Source organism: Somniosus microcephalus, chromosome 18, assembly GCF_052327205.1.
Source record: "Somniosus microcephalus isolate GS21.2 chromosome 18, FLI_Smic_1.0, whole genome shotgun sequence".
Lineage (NCBI taxonomy): Eukaryota > Metazoa > Chordata > Chondrichthyes > Squaliformes > Somniosidae > Somniosus > Somniosus microcephalus.
Window position 1 is genome coordinate 78821363 of NC_141004.1, and position 20786 is coordinate 78842148.

General features: G+C 46.5%; 1 non-coding gene across 1 annotated transcript; it reads right to left on the reverse strand.

The window, feature by feature from the left end:
- Positions 1-2295: 2295 nt before the first annotated feature.
- Positions 2296-2367, reverse strand: trnah-gug (transfer RNA histidin (anticodon GUG)). Its single transcript has one exon. It is a non-coding gene; the product is annotated as a tRNA-His (tRNA).
- Between the last annotated feature and the right edge of the window lie 18419 nt (positions 2368-20786).

The following is a 20786-nucleotide window of genomic DNA, read 5'->3' on the forward strand; positions in this document are numbered from 1 at the left end:
GTTCCCGATGATGGGTGAAACTAGAACTAGGGGGCATAGTCTTAGAATAAGGGGCTGCTCTTTCAAAACTGAGATGAGGAGGAACTACTTCACTCAGAGGGTGGTAGGTCCATGGAATATGCTGCCCCAAAAAGCTGTAGAAGCTACATCATTACATAAATTTAAAACAGAAATAGACAGTTTCCTAGAAGTAAAGGGAATTAAGGGTTACGGGGAGCGGGCAGGAATTTGGACATGAGTCTAGGTTCGGATCGGTCATGGCCCTATGGGTAGCGGAGCAGGCTCAGGGGCTGTGTAGCCTGATCCTGCTCCTATTTCGTGTGTCTAATTCTGTTAGATTCAGGAGATGGTTCTGTGATAGTAGATTGGCGGTTAGGATCAGATCAGCCATGGTCTTATTGAATGGTGGAGCAGGCTCGAGGGGACGATTGGCCTACTCCTGCTCTTATTTCTTATGTTCTTATGGCAGGAATGACGTATGAGGAGAGATTGGGTCGATTGAGCTTGTACTTGCTGGAGTTTAGAAGAATGAGAGGGGATCTCATTGAAACTTATAAAATTCTGACAGGACTGGACAGACTAGATGCAGGAAGGATGTTCCCGATGGTCGGGGAGTCCAGAACCAGGGGTCACAGTCTAAGGATAAGGGGTAGGCCATTTAGGACAGAAATGAGGAGGACTTTCTTCACCCAGAGAGTAGTGAACCTGTGGAATTCTCTACCACAGAAGGCAGTAGAAGCCAATACATTAAATATATTCAAGAAGGAGTTGGATATATTTCTTAAGGCTAAAGGGATCAAGGGGTATGGGGAGAAAGCAGGGACCGGGTATTGAATTTGGATGATCAGCCATGATCGCATTGAATGGTGGAGCAGGCTCGAGGGGCCGAATGACCTACTCCTGCTCCTATCTTCTGTGTTTCTATGTGTCTATGTACTCCAACCCCCTTGCAATAAAGGCCAACATGACATTTGTCTTTTTACTTGATTGCTGTACCTGCATGCCTGTATTTCTTGTATGATAACACTCAAATCTCTCTGAACACCAATATTCAAAAGTTTCTCACAATTAAAAAAGATTCTGCTTTTATATTCTTGCTGTGAATATCATCACATTTCCTCACATTATACTCCATCTGCCACCTTATTGCCCACTCACTTAACCTGTCTATATCCCTTTACAGGCTCTGCAGCAGTGGCTCAGTGAGCCGTACTCTCACTTCTGTGTCACCAGGCTGCGGGTTCAGGTCCCACTCCAGAGGCTTCAGCATAAAAATTTAGGCTGACACTCCAGGGGAGTGCTGCACTGTCGGAAGTGCCGTCTTTTGGATGAGACGTTAAACTGAGGCCCCATCTGCTCACTCAGGTGGACGTAAAAGATCCTATGGCACTATTTAGAAGAAGTGTAGTGGAGTTACCCCTGGTAACCTGGCCAATACTTATCCTTCAATCAAAATAACAAAAACAGATTATCTGGTCATTATCACATTGCTGTTTGTGGGAGCTTGTTGTGTGTAAATTGGCTGCCGGGTTTCCTACACTTCAAAAGTACTTCATTGGTTGTAAAGTGCTTTGAGACGTCTGGTGGTCATGAAAGATGCTATATAAATCCAAGTTTTTCTTCTTTCTTTCTTTCTTTCTCCTCACAGCTTACTGTCCCACCTAGCGTTGTATCATCAGCAAACTTGGACACATTACACTCGGTCCCTTCATCTGTGTCATTAACATAGATTTTAAATAGCTGAGGCTCCAAGCACTGATTCTTGCGGCACCCCACTGGTTACAGCCTGCCAATCTGAAAATGACCCGTTTATCCCTACTCTCTGTTTTCTGTCCTTTAAGCAATCCTCTATCCGTTATACTACATTACCCCCTATTAGCATATTCGTTTTGAATTTAACCCCTTCAAGCACGGACCGTGTCCTCCGGTTCTAATGTGCTGGACAAGGTGAAACAGCTTGTCCTGCTCTACATTATCTAGTCCTTTTAGAATCCTAAAAACAGCAATCATCTCAATGATCTCTTTTCCAATGAGAACACGCCCAATTTGCGTAATTGCTCCTCCAAATCCAATCGCTCCACCCCCTCAATCCTTCTGGTTGCTCCCTTCTCTATCAATTCCATAGCTGTGTGTATTGAGCGAACTCCGGTTTAAATAAGAACTACTTGCAGTGAAATATTCCACATTCTGAAAATGTTTGTGGCGGGAAACACATCCGAGATCCTCTGGCTCTGATTCGATTACCGCAGAACTCCCCTAGCAAGGAAAATTGAAAACACGGACCATCAGCCTTAATGCCGTGACTCGGATTTGAACCGAGGTTGCTGCGGCCACAACGCAGAGTACTAACCACTATACGATCACGGCGTGCTACAGGGACCTTCTGTGTTTATTGGACCCACACGTATATGATGCTATGGAAGTGGACCACGGCAGAGAGGATGAACTGAAGCATGGAATGGTTATTCCTGCTTAAAGTGGTAGAGAGGATACCGAACTCTGGTCGCAGTCACGCAGGATGCAATTGATGGTCTTGCTTTTGTGCACAGGTCAACAACTATATTGGAGCTGCTTGAATTGAAAATGGTGAATCCGTTGAATATGAAGTTGGACGGCCACAATGTGGCACGGCGGACCTTGCAATAAAAGGAGACATTAGAGAATCTGAGGATGAAGGTGTCAAAGATGAATGCGGGGGTACTGATTTAAAGGATTGTCGGGGGCAATGTCTGAAGAAAGAGGTACTTTGCTCATGCCAGTAAGTCAGGGCTAGAAAAGGAAATTGTTTAGTCAGAAGCCAGGCTACACGGGGATCAAGGGAACTCCATGGGGAAAGATTAGCCTGCTAAGACCTGGGGCGGGGGGGGGTGCGACAACTAATTTCCCCACAATAGATGTTAGGCTAACTGGTCTATAATTCCCTGGTTTCTTTCTCTCACCTTTCGCATACAGTGGAGTGACAAGAATACTTTTCCAACCTAAAGGAACGGTTCTTGAATCCAGAGAACTTTGGAAGACTATAGTTAGGGCATCTGCAATGTTCTCACCTACTTCCTTTAAGCCCTGGGATGGAAACTATTTGGTCGTGGGTATTTGTCATTATTGTCTTTAGTGCCATCATTTCCTTCATTACAGTTATTTGGCTTCCGTTAATGTTGGTGAGTCCCCGTCCCTGATTGAATATTAGTTTCCATGCGATTTCCGGCATGTCCTTCTCTTCTTCTACTGTAATTACTGATGCAAAGTAATTATTCAACATGTCCTCCATCTCCTTATTTTCAATTACAATATCACCATTATCAGTTTTCAAGGGCCCACGTTGCTCCTGAACATCCTCGTTTTCCTAATATGATTATAAAAAGTGTTGATTTTGATATCCCTTGCACGTTTCTTTGCATACTCCTTTTTGTAGCTCTTACTATCTGTTTTGTCACTCTTTCGTGCTCTTTGCATCTTTCCCATTCGCCAGGATCTTAGCTATTTTTTGCATTTTTGTATGCTTTTTATTTTAGTTTTATGTTATCCCTTACCTCTTTTGTCATCCACGGCTTTTATTTGGTAAGTAATACTCTTGCCCCTTAAGAGTACAAACTGGTTCTGTATCATGTTAAAAAAAAATTATGAACACCTCTCACTGACCTTCCTGGGACACTGGTCCCGGCCCGGTTCAGGTGGAGCTCGTCCCAATGGTACAGATCCTCCCTGTCCCAATACTGGTACCAGTGTCCCGTGTAATGGAACCCCTTTTTCCCACGCCACTCATTCAGGCCCGTGTTCACCTCCCTAACCTTCTCAGCCCTATGCCAATTTTCACGTGGATCAGGTAATAATCCAGAGATTATAACCCTTGAGGTCCTGTTTTTTTAATATTTAGCTCCTAGCTCATGATACTCTCTGAACAGTACCTCTTGCCTACTTTTTTCTATGTTGTTGGCCCCAACCTGAACCACAACAACTGGATCCTCATCCTCCCTCTCTAATATCCTTTCAAGCCGATTCGAGATGTCCTTCACCTTAGCACCAGGTAGGCAACATGCCATGTGGGACTCTCGATCCTGCTTACAAATTATGCTATCTGTCCCCCTAATTATTGAATCCCCTACAACTACCACATTACCCTTCCCCTCATCATCCCTTTGCACAGCCTCCGACTCCAAGGTGCCATGACCAGCATTCTGGCTGTCCTTCTGAAAGTCTTCATCCTTATCCTCAAAGGTAGCAAATACATTGTACCTGTTAGATGGCATCAGTTTCTGCTGAACCTCGATCTCTATAAAGCCTGGGTTCCCCTTACTCTGTACATTATCGGTCACACCAACCCCATTCTGATCCTTCCCCTCTCTATGAGGTATGACTGAGGTCTGGAGCAAACTGTCCAGATAGTCCTCCTCCTCCCTTATGTGTCGGAGTGTCTCCAGCTCGTATTCCAGCTCAATGACTCTGAGCCGGAGAGATTCGAGATGGAGACATCTACTGCAGGTGCTCTGACCGGTCTCGATGTTCACAAACTCCCACAGACTGCAGTCCAGACCCACAACCTGCTCTGCCATATCTTAGTCAATATTTATAGATATTTACGATTTAGTCTATTTTGATTATTTGTTTTAAATACTAACCTGGACTAAGTGCTAAAACACTGAACAAAAATGTAAATCCTTACTGCTTCAAGCTCACACAAACCACTACAGGTATTAAAGGCAAAAAGCAGCATCCCCTTCCCCCTCTGCACCGAGTTCCCACTCTCACCAAATTCTCAACTTCCCACTCTGTTTTACGATGCACTCTGTGCTTCAGCTATATACTGCTATTGAAGTAATACAGAAGAGAGCTACCAGAATAATACAGGGGGGGTGCACAGATTGGATTATGAAGAGCGATTATGTAAATTGGGCATGTTGTCACTGGAAAAGAGAAGGATGAGAGGTGATATCATTGGATTCTAAAAGGAGGAGGTAATGTAGACCATGACCAGCTATTTCACCATGTCCAGAACAGTAGAATCAGAGGGCACGGCCTGCGCTTAAAGGGGATAAATTCAAAAATAATCTGCGGGAATAATATTTGAGTGGTCAATCTATGGAACAGGCTCCCTAAGGAGACGGTGGGAGCAGTCAGTCATGATTCATTCAAATGCAAATTAGATAGATTTATTTCAGAAAATAACATTTCGGTATGCAGTAAATTGAGACATGATGTGGTAAGCGTAGTGTCCTTGGGTGAAACGGGTGACTTTTGACCCATGGTTCCAAAGCTTTCCACTAATGAGGATTCCTGGCATCATGTTGTAGAGGGGTCTGCTGTAGATTAAGTGATTGAGATTGATTGAACGTGAACTAGGTGGACCTTGGTCTTTTTTCATCTAGCAATCGCTGTGTTCCTATGTAACACTCGTGGAACGAGGCAGGTGTGTAATTGACACTCGAAGTATGGAAGGAATCACTATCTGGCACCCTTCTGTTGTTAAACGCTCCTTTGTTAATCATTGCACCAACGGTCATGTGCCATCGCCCAATTTATTCTGTCCAAACAGTCGTTGACCGGCTCCTATAACACGACTCGCAACGAAACATTGGCCAGATGTTGCAATGCAGTCCAGTTACCCTTTCCTCCCCACTGTATATTACCGCGATTGGATCTTATCTTTGGGTTTGCATCAAAAGCTGTTGTGAGGCCGTGGAATTAACTCCCACAGTTAGTGGTCGAGGGAGTAATTGTGAACATTCAAGATAAGATAAGATTTGTTAGATGGATGGAGGAAAGGGAGACAACAGGATATGGGAATATGGTGGGTAAATATGCATAGAACTATTTGCTTGGGCAGAGGGTAAACACTGACAGGCCCTGGTTGGGGCGGTTGGCCTGTTTCCCTGTATGTATGTATTGCTATGTTTGTAGCGATTGGCCAAACAACCGCTCAATTTCCCAGGGGCGTCCTCAGCCAAACAGAAGCATGAGGGATGGTCAAGAACCAATCAAAATGCAGAGCTGCTCACAGGTGTAACGAGTAACCCTGTAAGATTGTGCGGGGTGGGGGGGGGGGAGTAATACAGTGAGATATAGAGACAGGTAGGCGAGGGAGGGAGAGAGTGAGAGAGAAAAAGAGACCAGGAAGAGGAAGATATAGTTGAGGAAGAAACGACCAGGGTGCCAATTGGAGGGTAAGACTGAGAGTAAGAGAGATTGGGACAGAGGGAAAAAGAATGATATGGATAACGGAGTGAAACACTTGTCAGAGGGACAGAATTACGGCACCGTGTGTACGATGTGCCTTTTATTTCTAGTTTGATGATAAGATAGATTCAAGGCCATGAGTGGGAAGCCACCGGTGGTGAGCTGGTTGCCGGCTCCGATTTAAGCCAGCGATTCTTTCTTACTCCTACAACTTACAGCCGAAGGGTTTTTCATATTCAGAGAGGAAGATTGAAAGCAATCTCTAGCCCCCTGATCCGATAGGAAACTTCTATAACCTTCCCAACTGTAGGAAATATGAGTGTTTAATGGATTTTTCATTACAAATTTAAAGATGTTGTGCTCTGGGTATTCAGCAGGTCCCACATAAGAGATTAGCATGCAAAGTTAAGGCACATGGGATTGGGGGCAAAGTATTGACTTGGATAGAGAACTGGTTGGTGGACAGAAAGCAAAGAGTTGGAATAAAGGGGTCGTTTTCCGAGTGGCAGGCAGTGACTAGTGGGGTACCGCAAGGATCGGTCCTAGGACCCCAGTTGTTCACAATATATATTAATGATCTGGACGAGGGAATTGGATGTAATATCTCCAAATTTGCAGACGACACAAAGCTGGGTGGGAGGGTAAGCTGTGAGGAGGATGTCGTGAAACTCCAGTACGATTTGGACAGGTTGGGTGATTGGGCAGAAACATGGCAAATGCACTATAATGTGGATAAATGTGAGGTTATCCACTTTGGTGGCAAAAACAGGAAGGCAGATTATTATTTGAATGGCAATAGATTGGGAGAAGGGGAAGTGCAAAGAGACCTGGGTGTTATTGTGCACCAGTTGCTGAAGGTAAGCATGGAGGTGCAGCAGGCGGTTAAGACGGCAAATGGTATGTTGGCCTTCGTAGCAAGAGGGTTCGAGTACAAGAACAAGGATGTCTTGCTGCAGTTGTACAGGGCCTTGGTGAGACCGCACCTTGAGTATTGTGTGCAGTTTTGGTCACCTTACCTGAGGAAGGACGTTCTTGCCATGGAGGGAGTGCAGCGAAGATTCACCAGGCTGATACCTGGGATGGCAGGAATGACGTATGAGGAGAGATTGTGTCGATTAGGCTTATACTCACTGGAGTTTAGAAGATTGAGAGGGGATATCATCGAAACCTATAAAATTCTGTCAGGTCTGGACAGACTAGATGCAGAAAGAATGTTTCTGATGGCCGGGGAGTCCAGAACCAGGGGTCATAGTCTAAGGATAAGGGGTAAGCCATTTAGGACTGAAATGAGGAGGAATTTCTTCACCCAGAGAGTGGTGAACCTGTGGAATTCTCTGCCACAGAGGGCGGTGGAGGCCAGTTCATTAAATATATTCAAGAAGGAGTTGGATATATTTCTTGAGGCTAAAGGGATCAAGGGATATGGGGTGAAGGCAGGGACAGGGTACTGAATTTGGATGATCAGCCATGATCTCATTGAATGGTGGAGCAGGCTCGAAGGGCCGAATGGCCTACTCCTGCTCCTCTCTTCTATAAGACTTTTCCTGACCTTTTTTCCCCTTTGAATTGAGATCGAATTCAATCGCGGTGTTGATATTCTTCTGTTTCCAGACTTCGAGGAGAAAGTTATTGATGGAGTCACCTCTTGTGAATTTGGATTGGTAAAGTATGGACATCGTTGCTTTCAGCGGCCACATGGGTCGTGTCAAATAATGAGGATTGAGCAGGGAAATACTTCACTCCCGAATGACCTAGCTGTAAATTTACGACTGTGCCGCTTTGTTATGGATTTTCCCACCAGAGGAAATAGTTTGTGCTGAATTTCAAAGGCAAGTATTTAATTTATACAGGTGTGCTGCCCTATTCCTGGGAAAAAAGTCCATTTCTACATTGTGTGGCTGGAGAGATGGTGCAGGAGGGAGGGCTTTAGATTCCTGAGACATTGGGACGGGTTGTGGGGGAGGTGGGACCTGTATAAGCCGAATAGGTTGCACCTCAACAGGGCCGGGATCAATATCCTCCCGGGAAGGTGGGAGGTTGCTAGTGCTGTTGGAGAGAGTTTAAACTAGCTTAGAGGGGGATGGGAACCTGAGCATAGCTTTAGAAGGGAGAGAAACAAAGCTGGAAATGGAAGGCAGAACATTATTAAGTGTGTTTGGAAGGCAGAGGAAACAAAAGCAACATCTATAAAATAGACAACAAAGAAATTTGGCAGTGCTTAACGGTACATACTTCAATGCAAGGAGACTAGTAAACAAGGCAGATGAGCTGAGGGCATAGCTAGACACGTGAAAGTATGATATCGTAGCTATTACTGAAACATGGCTGGAAGAAGGACAGGAGCGGCAGCTCAACATTCCTGGTTACAGGGTTTTCAGACAAGATAGAGAGGGGGGATAAAATGAATGGGGAGGGGTCGCAATATTGGTTAAAGAAACAATTATAGCTGTGAGGAAGGATGATATGTTAGAAGGATCATCAAATTAGGTCATATGGGTTGAACTGAAGCAAAAAAGGGGCAATCACACTGCTGGGAGTGTGTTATAGACCCCCAAATAGTCAGAGGGAGATAGAAGAGCAAATATGTAGGAACATTTCTAAGAAGTGCCAAAACAGTAGGGTATTAACAGTCAGCATGGATTTGTTAAGGGAAGGTCGTGTCTGACTAATTTGATTGAATTTTTTGAGGAGGTAACAGGGAGGATTGATGAGGGTAGTGCATTTGATGTAGTGTATATGGATTTTAGCAAGGCTTTTGATAAGGTTCCACATGGCAGACTGGTCGCCAAGTTAAAAGCCCATGGGATCCAGGGCAAAGTGTCAAGTTGGATTCAAAACTGGCTCGGAGACAGGAAGCAGAGGGTAATGGTTGATGGGTGTTTTTCTGACTGGAAGGCTGTTTCCAGTGGGGTTCTGCAGGGCTCAGTACTAGGTCCCTTGCTTTTTGTGGTATATATCAATGATTTAGACTTCAATGTAGTGGGCATGATTTAGAAGTTTGCAGATGATACAAAAATTGGGCATGTGGTTGATAGTGGGGAAGAAAGCTGTGGACTGCAGGAAAATATCACTGGACTGGTCAGATGGGCATAAAAGTGGCAAATGGAGTTAAATCCGGAGAAGTGTGAGGTAATGCATTTGGAGAGGTCTAATAAGGCAAAGGAATGCACAATAAATGGTAGGATACTGAGGAACAGAGGAACCTTGGAGTGCATGTCCACCAATCCCTGAAGGTAGTAGGACAGGTAGATAAGGTGGTTAAGAAGGCATACGGGATACTTGCCTTTATTAGCCAAGGCATAGAAAATAAGAGCAGGGAGGTTATGCTTGAACTGTATAAAACACTAGTTAGGCCACAGCTAGAGTACTGTGTACAGTTCTGGTCACCACATTACAGGAAAAATGTGATATCACTAGTGAGGGTACAGAGAAGATTTACGAGGATGCTTCCAGGGCAGGAGAATTTTAGGTATGAAGAAAGATTGTATAGGCTGGGGTTGTTTTCTTTGCAACAGAGGAGGCTGAGGGGAGCCTTAATTGAGGTGTATAAAATTATGAGAGGCTTAGATAGAATAGATAGGAAGGACCTATTTCCCTTAGCAGAGAGGTCAATAACCAGGGGGCATAGATTTAAAGTAATTGGTAGAAGGATTAGAGGGGATTTGAGGAGAACTACTTTCACCTAGATGGTGGTGCGGGTCTGGAACTCACTGCCTGAAAGGGTGGTAGAGGCAGAAACCCTCATTGCTTTTAAAAAGCGCTTGGATATGCACTGGAAGTGCCGTAACCTACAAGGCTACAGACTAAGAGCTGGAAAGTGGGATTAGGCTGAATTGCACTTTTTCGGCCAGAACAGACACGATGGGCCAAAATGCCTCCTTCTGTGCCATAAATTTTTATGCTTCTATTATTCTATTGTTCGTAGCCTTACCTACAACTTAACTTCAGTCCACAACCCTGCCCTATCTACAACCCCAGCCCTGCCTGTAACCCCAGTCCTGCCTGTAACCCCAGTCCTGCCTGTAACCCCAGTCCTGCCTGAAACCCCAGTCCTGCCTGTAACCCCAGTCCCGTCTGTAACCCCAGTCCTGCCTGTAACTCCAGTCCTGCCTGAAACCACAGTCCTGCCTGAAACCCCAGTCCTGCCTGAAACCCCAGTCCTGCCTGTAACCCCAGTCCTGCCTGAAACCCCAGTCCTGCCTGAAACCCCAGCCCTGCCTGAAACCCCAGTCCTGCCTGTAACCCCAGTCCTGCCTGAAACCCCAGTCCTGCCTGTAACCCCAGTCCTGCCTGAAACCCCAGTCCTGCCTGTAACCCCAGTCCTGCCTGAAACCCCAGTCCTGCCTGAAACCCCAGCCCTGCCTGTAACCCCAGTCCTGCCTGAAACCCCAGTCCTGCCTGTAACCCCAGTCCTGCCTGTAACCCCAGTCCTGCCTGAAACCCCAGTCCTGCCTGAAACCCCAGTCCTGCCTGAAACCCCAGTCCTGCCTGTAACCTCAGTCAACCCCATCAACAGCTGCCATGTGAGAGAGAAAAAAGAAAAAAAGAGAAAAAAAATAGGGGCCGAGGTTGGACGCAACATCGAGTTCAACAATTTCAGACGATAACCTCGGCCCCTATTTTAATTTTAATTTTCTTTGTTCTTTTTCTCTCTCTCACACGGCAGCTGTTGATGATTCTGCCACTTACACCTCATCTAGAGCAATCTTTTGTTTCTTAACTTGTCCCATTACCATCTTATTTTGCCTCGCACCATCATCCCTTTTGTCATTTAATCTCTCCTGTCTTCCACCCTATCACAGACCTTCCCTTTTGTTCTTTCCTCCCCTCCCCCCTCTCCCTGTCTCTGCAGTTGCTTAAATATCTGTTACATCTCCAACTTTTTCCAGTTCTGACGAAGGGTCATCGACCTGAAACGTTAACTCTGTTTCTCTCTCTACATGTGCTGCCTGGCCTGATGAGTGTTTTAATTATAAATTAATACTGCCCTGTCTGATGAGATGTTAAACATGTTAAAAACGTAAAAATTACATGGCACTATTTGAAGAAGAGAAGGGGAGCTCTCCCGGATTCCTGGCCAATATTTACCCCTCAAACAACAGGTTGTCTGTTCATTTATCTCGATGCTCTTTGTGGGACGTGGTTGCGAGTTTCCCTACATTATAACAGTGACTACACTTCCAAAGTACTTCATTGTGAAGCGAATTGTGACGTCCTGGGTTCGTAAAATATTTGCGTTATTTAAATGCAAGTTTTTTTCTGTCTGTCTTTCTGTCTTTCGTTCTCGATTATGTCGGTGCTAAGTGTAGGTATCGGGCAATGAAAGCTCCCTGAACTGGATAAACAGCCTCAAACAGTATAATTTATCCACAGAATGCTGGAATGAGAGGAAGGGGCTTTCGGGGGGGGGGGGGGGTTTACAGGACTAGGGGAGAGGCTGGCAGGGCAAGTCCATGGAGGGATTCATAGACCAGGACAAGGATTGTGTAATTAATGCATTGAAAAATGGGGAGCAACTATAGGTCAGCGAAAGAGTGTTGCCGAGCACGACTTAGGGCAGGGTCGGTTTTCATTATTCTGGTTGAGGATGTGCCGATGTAGCACGTTATTAGAGGATCCTTTATTGTGGCTTAGAAATACGATGCGTTGGGTGGAGGGGGTCGGGGGGGTCGGTGTAGTTTTAATGTAACGAGACAAGCGGCATTTACATAGAAAGATAACAGTCATGCCTCAAAGAGCGCAACTTATTTGAATTGTCATAGATACGTTGCTGCCTTTATGCCTTGGCTAGTCCGTTATGGAGGGAGCAAGTTCTGTGCGTAGAGTTACAAATCCATCCCACACATTCCGAATGAGAAACGCCTTCTCCCCGGCTCTCTGGATCCTCTCCGGCATCGACAGCCGTCATGTCTAGACGAGGTCGGTCCTGTAATTAACCTCCAGTACTCCATTTCCATCACCATCTTTAACACCTCGATCCTTTATTCCCTGGTGCAATACACGGAGATCCACCCAATTCGAATATTGTTGCCTGACCTGCTGAGTTTTTCCAGCATTTTCTGTTGGTATTTCGGATTTCCAGCATCTGCAGTATTTTGCTATCGTACCATTGTAATTGTCCTAATGTTAATAATAAGCCCCGCCCCAATAGAATGTCTTCTCTTGTCATACGTGTATCTCCCACAACAGCCGTATCTGTGACTTCTCTAACTGAGATTGACAATTGGTGTCACTTTAGAACCGGTTTTGTTCTGTGCATCAGGGTCCCCTTGAATGTGCTCTAATTTATTTCAAGAAGCGGCCCTACAGCTAACAGGGAGGGCTAACGGTGGCTTGATTGCAGAGGTGTGAGAAATATGCCAGCCCACGGCGCCAGCCCGCTCAGTGTTCATTTATACTCGAGCTCAACTCACTTGCTCCACTTTATTGGCGTCAGCTTCTTTCTTATTAATGGTAGGTGTTCAATAAACCCCTGTACGCCTCATTACCATTGAAGTCCTTCCCTCCAATATATTTTCCCGATATCTCTATTCCACTCGTTAGATGTGAGGCACTTTCACCGTCTAATGTAAATCTATATACACCCATGTAAACAATGAGTCTCGGTTAACGGATCCCCATGTACATCTCTTACTGCCACCACCGCCCCCCCCCCCCCACCCCCTCCCCCAACACACACACACCCTTTCCTCCTTCTTGCCGGTACCGTTTCCTTCTAGGCTTTTAGTGACTCCAGCTCCTATCTATCACATTCCTCTCGGATTTGAATCCTTCCAGCTACACCTTGTACCACCTCCACCTCTATCCCTTCGTGTACGGGTGTTTTTTTACCGTTTGTTGTCGCTATTCTAACTCTCACTTCTTTCACAATCCTTCCAATTTCTGTCACTAGCTTCTCTTTCTCCACTCCCTGTATATATTGAGTTACCTTTTGGGCCAATTAAAATCTTCAAGCCTCTCAATCACCCTATACTCTCCACATGCGAATTTGTCCGATCCTGTGTCGAGTGTCTAAGTCTGAACATTCCTTGTTTTACACACAGCAGCGGTAACAGATGCTTCAATCGATGGGAACGCAATTACTAAGTGGTCTATTGATGTCCACTAGTAGACTGTTACCATAACTAAATATCCTGAATGACTGTGCATTAAAGAACCGAGTATATCTGTGGTCGACCCTACTATCGTATTGCTAATAAAAAAAATATCACTGTTAGAACGCGGGGCACTGAGCAGCAACAGACGTCGATTAGACTAATTATTTTTCAGTCATATCACTAAGCAACAAAAGAGAGTGGCCCCAGTTATAAACAATGCAGTATAAGAAAGACGTCACAAAGCGATTTACAGCCAATGAAGTACTTTTTGAAGTGTAGTCACTGTTGTAATGTACGAAACACGGCAGCTAATTTGCGCACAGCAAGCTCCCACAAACAGCAATGTGATATTGACCAGATAATGTTTTTTTTAGTGATGTTGGTTGAGGGATAATTATTGGCCAGGACACTGGGGAGTACTCCCCCGCTCTTCTTAGAAAAGTGCCGTGGGGTCTGTTACATCCACCGGAGAGACAGATGTCAGCTGTAGGTTTAACTTTTACATCTGAATGCATCTCAGACAGTGCGGCAGTCCCGCACTACTGGATTCAAATGCCAGCCTGGATTATGCGCTCCAGTCTCATGGAGTGGATTTTGGACCCACGACCTGCTGACTTGGCGGTGAGAGCTGAGATAACGCGGGCGAGTCTACTGTGCTCGACATTCCAGTATTGGCGGAACCACGCGTGTGATACACAAGGGAGACAACCTTTGGCGCTATTCTGTTGAGTAAATAATACGTTTATAAACTAGTGACAGTACTTTCTTATTTGCAGTTTGTTACAGGTTTGCTTCAGTAACTCTACTGTGAAGTGTAGCCTGTAATGGGAGTGAATCCAGAACGAAATATTACACGTTCGGGTTGGGTGAAAAAGGCTATTGGCCCATTGGCTCATCCCTCCAGAACGCCAGTCCTACTGTCGTTACACAGTGTGGCTATCTCCATCTGAACGAGCGGCTGTTCAGGGAGCGATGCAACAATGCAGTTTAATGTTAGGGACGCCTCTGTATCCAGGATCATGTTCATTCCAATGGCTCAGTGCTCTCTCCCCACCACTTCATCTTGAGCCTTAACAATGACTCTGCATTTTACAAAAAACTGCATCGGAAAAGCACCGAACTTTCTTAATGAAGAGAGGAGGTGTTTATCTGTCAGACGTGACTGGCACGATGTGAACACACGGATCACGGGGTCCCGCGTTTCTCAGAATCTGGAGGCTCAATATTCTGATTTTGTAAGCTTCATTTTTAGTTTAAGTCGATCTCTTGAACACCTGCGATCCATGTATAATCCTCGTGCCTCCCTTACACTCGATGTTATAATTAAATATGAGCTTTAGCAGCTGGATAATTCAGAGCCTCGGGAAGGATTTGTTGACCCTCGTGTTAAGCCCAGGCCAGAGGTTTAAATCAACTGGTTTTAGTCCGGAGACATTTCCCGTGAACATTGCGAACACAAACAAATCATTCAGTAACCACAGCGACTCCAAACAGACCCAAGATACTTTTTAATGTAGGTCGATGCCAAGAGTCAATAAATGATTGAATTCAATGGCACTGCCAAGGGAACAGTGATTCGCGGAGGCTGATACCGTCTCCTACAATTTTGCAATTGACGAGATTGAGAATAAACCGAGTGGTCGAGATGTCCTTGTAGTTATGGAGACGGGATAGAGTGACAATACGGCAACAAAGCATCGGTATATACCAGCAAGATTCCAGTCAAACTCGTCACACTGGGGAGGGTTTGTCGGGTGATCAGTTAAAAGAGTCGAGGGAGGAGGCGCAGGGGTCTACTCCCCGCAGGATCGCGCCTCTTCTCTGTTTAACTGATATTCCCGTTGAAAGCGCATCACCTGTAAGAAGAGCTGTGGGGCACCGAGAGGACAAATCGGCAGTCAGTAACACACGGTGCTTCCGAGAACAGCGACCAGCGGGGATTCATTAAACGTTCAATTCGAGATGCCGTCATCCGCGTTAACCGCCAGGGGCTCCAGGTGAAGCCCAGCAGGAGGACGCTGTCATTCCTTGCGCGATAGAACCCAGTGGATCAGTCCCCAGTGAAACAGATTCCCATCCCCAGTGGATCAGGCCCCAGTGAATCAGTTCCCAGTGGATCAGTCCCCAGTGAAACAGATTCCCATCCCCAGTGGATCAGGCCCCAGTGAATCAGTTCCCAGTGGATCAGTCCCCAGTGCATCAGTTCCCACTGGATCAGATCCCAGTGAATCAATCCCCCAACCCCAGTGGATCGATCCCCAGTGAATCAGTCCCCAGTGGATTAGTTCTCAGTAAATAATTTCTAAGTGAATCAGTTAATAATCCCCAGTGGATAAGTTCTCAGTGAATCATTTCTCAGTGAATCAGTTGCCAGTGAATCAGTTCCCAAGTGAATCATTACCCAGTGGATCATTCCACAGTGAAGCAGTTCCCAGTGGATAAGTCCACAGTGAATCAGTTCCCAGTGGATCAGTCCCCAATGAATCAGTTCCCAGTGAACCATTCCCCAGTGGATCAGATCCCAGTGAATCAGTCCCAAGTGAATCAGTCCCCAGTGGATCAGTCCCCAGTGAATCAGCTCCTAGTGAATCATTTCCCAGTGGACCAGTCTGCAGTGAATCGGTTCCCAGTGAATCATTCCCCAGTGGATCAGTCCCCATTGAATCCGTTCCCAGTGGATCAGTCCCCAGCGAATCAGTTGCCAGTGGATCAGTCCCAAGTGAAACAAATCCCAGTGGATCAATTCGAAGTGGATCAGAATCCAGTGAATCAGTTCCCAGTAGATCGGTTCTCAGTGGATCAGGCCCCAGTGAATCAGTTCCCAGTGAATCATCTCCCAGTGGAGCTGTCCCCAGTGAATCATTCCCCAGTGAATCAGTTATCAGTGAATCATTTCCCAGTGGATCAGTCTTCACTGAATCAGTCTGCAGTGAATCAGTTCCCTGTGGATCAGTCCACAGTGGGTCAGTTCCCACTGGATCAGTCCACAGCGAATCAGTCCCTAGTGAATCAGTTCCGACTGGATCAGTCCCCAGTGTATCAGTTCCCATAGAATCCGGTCCCAATGAATCAGTTCACAGTGAATCAAGTCCCAGTGAATCAGATCCTAGTAAAATACTTCCCAGTGGATCAGTTCTCAGTGGAACAGTTTCCAGTGGATCAGCTCCCAGTGGCTTAGTACCCAGTGATTCAGTACCAGTGAATCCGTTCCCAGTGAATCAGTCCCCACTGAATCATTCTCCAGTGGATCAGTCCCCAGTGAATCAGTTTCCCATCCCCAGTGGATCGATCCCCAATGGATCAGTTCCCAGTGGACCAATCCCCAGTGAATAAATTCCAAGTGAATCAGTTTCAAGTGGACCAGTCCCCAGTGAATCAGTTCCCAGTGAATCCTTCCCCAGTGGATCAGTTCCCAGTGAATCAGTCCCCAGTGGATCAGTCCCCAGTGAATCAGTTGCCTGTGAGTCAGTTCCCAGTGGATCAGTCTGCAGTGGATCAGTCCCGAATGAATCAGTTCCCAGTGAAGAATTTCTCAGCGGATCAGTCACCAGTTAATCATTCTCCAGTGTATCAGTCTCCGGTGAATCAGTTTTCAAACCCAGTTTCCAGTGAAACACAGTTTTCAAACCCAGAATCAGTTCCCAGTGAATTCTTTCCCAGTGGAACAGTCCCCAGTGGATCAGTCTCCAGTGATTCAGTTCCCAGTGAATCAGTTCCCAGTGGATCAGTCGCCAGTGAATCAGCTCCCAGTGAATAATTTCCCACTGGATCAATCCCCAGTGGAAGAGTGCACAGTGAATCGGTTCCCAGTGAATCATTCCCCAGTGGATCAGTTCCCAGTGAATCCGTTCCCCATCCACAGTCGATCGATCCCCAGTGAATCAGTCCCCAGTGGATCAGACCCCAGTGAACCCGTTTCCCTTCCACAGTGGATCAGTCACAAGCGAATCAGTTTCCCATCCCCACTGGATCAGTCCCCAGTGAATCAATCCCCATTGAATCCGTTCCCAGTGGATCAATTCCCAGTGAATCAGTTCCCAGTAGATCAGTCCTCAGTGGATCAGTCCTGAGTGAATCTATTCCCAGTGAATCTCTTCTCAGTAGATCAGTCCTCAGTGGAGCAGTCCCCAGTGAATCAGTTCCACGTGACCTATTTCCCTGTGGATCTGTCCCCAGTGGATCAGTTCCCAGTGGATCAGTCCCGAGTGAATCAATTCCCAGTGAATCAGTTCCCAGTGGATCAGTCCTCAGTGGATCAGTGCCCAGTGAATCAGTTCCACGTGAATCATTTCTCAGTGCATCTGTCCCCAGTGGATCAGTCCCCAGTGAATCAGTTCCCAATGAATCATTTCCCAGTGGATCACTCTTCACTGAATCAGTTCACAGTGAATCAGTTCACAATGGATCAGTTCCACGTGAATCATTTCTCAGTGCATCTGTCCCCAGTGGATCAGTCCCCAGTGAATCAGGCCCCAGTGAATCATTGCCCAGTGGATCACTCCCCAGCGATTCAGGTACCAATAAATCAGTTCACAGGGAATCAGTTTGCAGTGAATCAGATCCCAGTAAAATAAGTCCCAGGGGATCAGTTCTCAGTGCAACAGATTCCAGTGGATCAGCTCCCAGTGGCTCAGTCCCCAGTGATTCAGTACCAGTGAAACAGTTCCTAGTGAATCAGTCCCCAGTGGCTCAGTCCCCAGTGAATCAATTCCCAGTGAATCAGTTCCCAGTGAATCAGTCCACAGTGGATGATTTCCCGGGGAACCAGTTCCCAGTGAATCATTCCCGGTGGATCAATCCCCAGTTGATCAGTCCACAGTGAATCCATTCCCAGTGAATCATGCGCCAGTGGATCAGTTCCCAGTGAATCAGTCCCAAGAGAATCAGATCCCAGTGGATCAGTCTCCAGTGGATCAGTCCCCAGTGAATAGGTTCCCAGTGGATCAGTCCACAGTGAATCAGTTCACAGTGGATCAGTCCCAAGTGGGTCAGTCCCCAATGAATCAATTCCCAGTGAAGAATTTCCCTGTGGATCAGTCACCAGTGGATGAATCCCCAGTGAAAAATTTCCTAGTGAATCATTTCCCAGTGGATCAATCCCCCGTGGATCAGTTCCCAGTGAAACAGTTCCCAGTGGATGAATCCCCAGTGAAAGATGTCCTAGTGAATCATTTCCCAGTGGATCAATCCCCAGTGGATCAGTCCCCAGTGAAGCAGTTCCCAGTGAATCAATCGCCAGTGGACCAGTTCCCAGTGAATCAGTCCCAAGTGCATCCATTACCAGTGGATCACTCCCCAGTGGATCAGTCTCCAGTGAATCAGTTCCCAGTGGATCAGTCGCCAGTGAATCAACTCCCAGTGAATCATTTCCCACGGGATCAATCCCCAGTAGATCTGTCCCCAGTGAATCGTTTCCCAGTGAATCATTCCCCAGTGGATCAGCTCCCAGTGAATCAGTTCCCCATCCCCAGTCGATCAATCTGCAGTGAATCAGTTCCCAGTGAATCAGATACCATTCGATCAGTCCCCAGTGGATCAGACCCCAGTGAATCAGTCCACATTGAATCCATTCCCAGTGGAGCACTCCCCAGTGAATCAGTTGCAAGTGTATCAGTCCTGAGTGAAAAAATTCCCAGTGAATCATTCCCCAATGGATCAGTTCCCAGTGAATCAGTTTCCCATCCCCAGTGGATCGATCCACAGTGAGAAATTTCCCAGTGAATCATTCCCCAATGGATTAGCTCCCAGTGAATCAGTCCCAAGTGAATCAGTTCCCAGTGGACCAGTCCCCAGTGGATCAGTCCCCAGTGAATCAGTTGCCTGTGAATCAGTTCCCAGTGAAGAAGTTCCCAGTTGAACAGTCACCAGTGAATCATTCCCCAGTGGATCTGTCCCCAGTGAATCAGAACCTAGTGGATCAGTCCACATTGATTCAGTTCCCAGTGGATCAGTTCCCTGTGGATCAGTCCCCAATGAATCAGTTCCCAGTGAAAAAATTCCCAGTGGATCAGTCACCAGTGAATCATTCTCCAGTGGATCAGTCCCCAGTGACTTAGTTTACCATCACCAGTGGATCAAACCCCAGTGAGTCAGTTCCAAATGGAGCGGTGCCCAGTGGATCAGTCCCCAGTGATTCAGTTCCAAGTGAATCATTCTCCAATGGATCAATCCCCAGTGGATCAGTCTCCAGTGAAAGAGTTCCCAGTGAATCATTCCACGGTGGATCAGTTCCCAGTGAATCAGTACCAAGTGAATCAGTTCCCATTGCATCAGTCCCCAGTGGATCAGTCCCCAGTGAATCAGTTCCAAGTGAATCAGTTCCCAGTGGTTCACTCCCCAGTGAATCAGTTCCCAGTGAATCATTTCCCAGTGGATCAACCCCCAGTGGATCAGTCCACAGTGTATCAGTTCCCAGTGTATCAGTCCCCAGTAGAGCAGTTCCCAGTGAATCAGTTCCACATCCCCAGTGGATCGAACCCCAGTGAATCAGTCCTCAGTGAATCTGACACCATTCGATCAGTCCCCAGTGGATCAGATGCCAGTGAATCAGTTTCCATCCGCCAGTGGATCAGTCCCCAGTGAATCAGACCCCATTGAATCCATTCCCAGTGGATCAGCCCCCAGTGAATCAGTTCCCTGTGGATCAGTCCCAAGTTAATCAATTCCCAGTGGATCTGTCCCCAGTGATTCGTCCCCCAGTGAATCAGTTCCCAGTGAAATATTTCCCAGTGGATCTGTCCCCAGTGATTCGGTCCCCAGTGAATCAGTTCCCAGTGAATCATTTCCCAGTGGATCAGTCTTCACTGGTTCAGTCTGCAGTGAATCAGTCCCCAGTGAATCAGTTCCCAGTGGATCAGATCCCAGTAAAATAGTTCCCAATGGAGCATTTCCCAGTGGAACAGTTTCCAGTGGATCAGCTCCAGTGGCTCAGTCCCCAGTGATTCAGTACCAGTGAATCCGTTCCTAGTGAATCTGTCTCCACTGAATCATTCTCCAGTGGATCAGCCCCCAGTGAATCTGTTTCCCATCCCCAGAGGATCGATCCCCATTGAATCAGTCCCAAGTGGATCAGTCCCCAGTGAATCAATTCCCAGTGAATCAGTTCCCAGTAAATCAGTCCCCAATTAATCCGTTCCCAGTGAATCAGTCCCCAGTGAATCAGTTACCAGTGGTTCAGTTCCCAGTGGATCAGTTCCCAGTGAATAAATCCCAAGTAAATCAGTTCCCAGTGGATCTCTCCTCAGTGGAGCAGTCCCCATTGAATCAGTTGCCAGTGAATCAGTTCCCAGTGGATCAGTCCCCAGTGAATCACTTGCCAGTGAATCATTTCCTAGTGGATCAATCCCCAGTGGACCAGTCCCCATTGAATCATTCCCAGTGGATCAGATCCTAACGAATCAATTCCCCATCACGAATGGATCGATCCCCAGCTAATCAGACCCAGTGAATCACATCCTAATATGTCCCTACCCAATTGGATCAGACCACAGTGAATCCGTTTCCCATCCCCAGTGGATC